This window comes from Bufo bufo, chromosome 2, assembly GCF_905171765.1.
Source record: "Bufo bufo chromosome 2, aBufBuf1.1, whole genome shotgun sequence".
Lineage (NCBI taxonomy): Eukaryota > Metazoa > Chordata > Amphibia > Anura > Bufonidae > Bufo > Bufo bufo.
The window spans coordinates 178,362,845-178,366,615 of record NC_053390.1 but is presented as its reverse complement, the minus strand read 5'-3'; positions in this window follow the sequence as shown (position 1 = coordinate 178,366,615).

Genomic DNA, 3,771 nt, shown 5'->3' with positions numbered 1-3,771 from the left:
GTTTGACGCACATCCCTTGCCTGGCGCATGTGCTGAATTTGGTGGTGCAGAAATTTATTCACAACTACCCCGACATGTCAGAGCTGCTGCGTAAAGTGCGGGCCGTCTGTGCGCGCTTCCAGCGTTCTCATCCTGCCGGCGCTTGGCTGTCTGCTCTACAGCGTAACTTCGGCCTTCACGCTCACCGCCTCATATGCGACGTGCCCACCAGGTGGAACTCCACCTTGCACGTGCTGGAGAGACTGTGCGAGCAGCAGCAGGCCATAGTGGAGTTTCAGCTGCAGCATGCACGGGTGAGTCGCACTACGGAACAGCACCACTTCACCACCAATGACTGGGCCTCCATGCGAGACCTGTGTGCCCTGTTGCGCTGTTTTGAGTACTCCACCAACATGGCCAGTGGCGATGACGCCGTTATCAGCGTTACATTACCACTTCTATGTCTCATTGAGAAAACACTTAGGGCGATGATGGAAGAGGATGTGGCCCAGGACGAGGAGGAGGAAGAGGGGTCATCTCTAACACTTTCAGGCCAGTCTTTTAGAAGTGGCTCAGAAAGAGGATTTTTGCAACAGCAGAGGCCAGGTACAAATTTGGCCAGCCAGGGCCCACTACTTGAGGACGAGGAGAAGGAGGATGAGGAGGAGGATGGGGATGAAGCATGTTCACAGTGGGGTGGCATCCAACGCAGCTCGGGCCCATTACTGGTGCGTGGCTGGGGGGATACGGAGGAAGCAGACGATACGCCTCCCACAGAGGACAGCTTGTCCTTACCTCTGGGCAGCCTGGCACACGTGAGCGACTACATTCTGTAGTGCCTGCGCAATGACAGCAGAGTTGCCCACATTTTAACGTGTGCTGACTACTGGGTGGCCACCCTGCTGGATCCCCGGTACAAAGACAATGTGCCGTCCTTAATTCCCTCACTGGAGCATGATCGGAAGATGCGCAACTACAGGCGCACGCTGGTAGACGCGCTCATGAGAGCATTCCCGACTGACGCCGAGCGACAAGTGGAAGCACAAGGCGAAGGCAGGGGAGGAGGAGGAGGTCGCCAACGCAGCTGTGTCAGCGCCAGCACCTCAGAAGGCAGGGTTAGCATGGCCGACATGTGGAAAAGCTTTGTCACCTCGCCACAACAACCGGCCTCAACTGCTGATATGCAGAAGGCAGCATTTGAACCACATGGTGGAACAGTACCTGTGCACACGACTACACGTACTGACTGATAGTTCTGCCCCATTCAACTTCTGGGTCTCCAAATTGTCCACATGGCCAGAGTTTGCCCTGTATGCCTTGGAGGTGCTGGCCTGCCCTGCAGCCAGTGTACTCTCTGAACATGTGTTTAGCATGGCAGGAGGCGTGTTTACAGACAGACGCAGCCGCCTGTCCACAGCCAACGTGGAAAAGCTCACGTTTATTAAAATGAACCGGTTTTGGATCCCTCAGGACTTGTCTGTACCTTGTGCAGAATAGACAGTTTTAACAGCCTCAATCATCCATCCTTGTACTCAAGTGCACTTATTCCTTTTTTTTTTTTTTCATATGTCCCAATATTTTGGGGGATACCTTTATGTAAAAATGCAAAATAACACACATCTGTGTTGGCTACCTATTCCTCCTTTGCCGCCACTTCCACCTAGACCGCCACGTGAGCCTACACGGCCACATCCACCCATTCACCGCCTCCTCAACCTCTTCCTCCTACATCATTCCAATTTTTTTTTTTAAGGTCTTTTGTTTTTTTAATTCATTTCCCTATCCACATTTGTTTGCAGAGCATTTGCCATGCTCTTGAGCACATTTTGCTGCCTTTTGCAGCCCTCTAGCTCTTTCCATGACATTTTTACAGCCATTTTAGTCTTCAAAGGTTCGGATCGTAATTGGGGTTCAGATTCGGGGTCAAGTTCGGGACAAGTTCGGGTCCCGAACCTGAATTTTTTTTTCAAGTTTGGCCGAACCTGCCGAACCCGAACATCCAGGTATCCCCTCAACTCGAACGGGGATATAATGGGCAAGTACAGTCCCAGTGATGTGCAGGTGTATGGCCACATTCCATATACTGGCAAGTCCCGGCTGCAGTTTGTAAACAAGCACCTACTGTTGTTCCAGCATTAAACACATATTTGTATGGACATTACATTCACCACTTCCAAACATACAGGGTAATACAGAGTCACATGCCTCTTACATCCAGTGATGTCTCCTCTGATATAGATGTTCTCTTTCCTCATCTTCTCTGTTCGTCCCAGACCGCCATGATCAGTTCTTTCAGCCACATCATCTCTCTGCAGAGTTTACAACACAGACATCTTAAGTTCCTCACTTTTCTATCATCCTCCTCCTCCTTCTGGTGCTCCAACGATGTTATCCTGCTGCTACCCTCAATACTGAGCCAATTGTGTTTCCCAACAGTCCCCTTATATATTTCTAATACTAATAATTCTCTCCCAGAGCACCCTCAGTAATAGTGCTCCAATAGTGATAATGCTCCCTTAAAGTACCCGTTAGCAGTTGTGCCCTCCATACAGTTCCAAATAATAACAGTATTATTCATTAGGGTTGACATTAGGGCTGAAACGATTACTCGATTAAATCGAGAAATTCCACACAAAAAAATCCTCGATGCAAATTTAGATACCACAAGAGTGGTAATTTAGATAACCAGATGTTTACATTAGTTCACATTCCAAAGTAGTGCCCAGTGCGCAGAAGCCAGGGTGTTATCTCCTCTCTCTTATCTCTACTTCCTTTTGAGCCAATGAAATAATGCCTGGGCCTCAGAAAGTACTGCCCTTTTCTGAAGATACATATACCACTTATTCTGTGTAATAAAAATTAGAGATTGCTTTGACCAGCTTCTGTGTCAGTGTCCAGTCTCTCAACCACGCGTGGATATTAACCCCTTGGGGGTACATTGATTTGGAGCACCAGAGTGTATCTCAAATGCTCTAATTTAGGGCTACTTTAACAAATGACACCCCAGATGGGACTTTGAGCGAAGGTAGCATCCAACAGCTGACCAGACGAGCCCTGAGCTTGATGAACGGCAGAGGAGAGAGGACCGCAGCCTCAAAAGAAAGGTGAGAAAACTTTTTTATGTCATCTGCCTTTCTGCTATTTACTTCGTCATGGTATTGATGTAAGTATAGTAGTCGGCTGTAATGCTGAAAGCTTGGAGTCTATTGAACCAATAGTCTGAATTTATAGATCACTCTGGTGTGTATATGTTTTGTGTGTGTCTGTGATTTATCTGAGGAGTGAGTTGAGCACAGACGGTAAAACCACGGACAAAGGGAGGGGACAGTAACCTCATGGTTTGGAAGGGGGCGCTGTAGCGCCGAGGTGTGGGACAAAGTAAACTTCGGCTTACCTGGCAGGGAGACTCATGACCCTTAGATAAGGGAAGACTGCGTAGATATTCGACCTGACCCCTGGAGAGGGGAAGACGTGCGGGGAGTCCCAGCTGACTAGTCAGACGTGATAGTCAGATTTGAGCTAACCAAAGGGGAGGGTGAATCCTTTGTCTGTGGAGGAAAGGGTTAAAGGTGCCTCTTTACTCCTCTGTTTTGTGTGTGTCAGTCTGAAATACTGCTATTGAAATGGGTCAGTCCCAGTATTATGAAGGAGAAAATACAGCCCCTAGCTAGTAGCGAGGGAAGAGGGAGATTATAGGATGTGATATTAATGGAGAATTGAAAGTTAAAATGTGAAAAAGAATGTTACAGAGAAAGTGTGGCCCCGGACAGCAGGTCGTCCGGCTGGCAACAG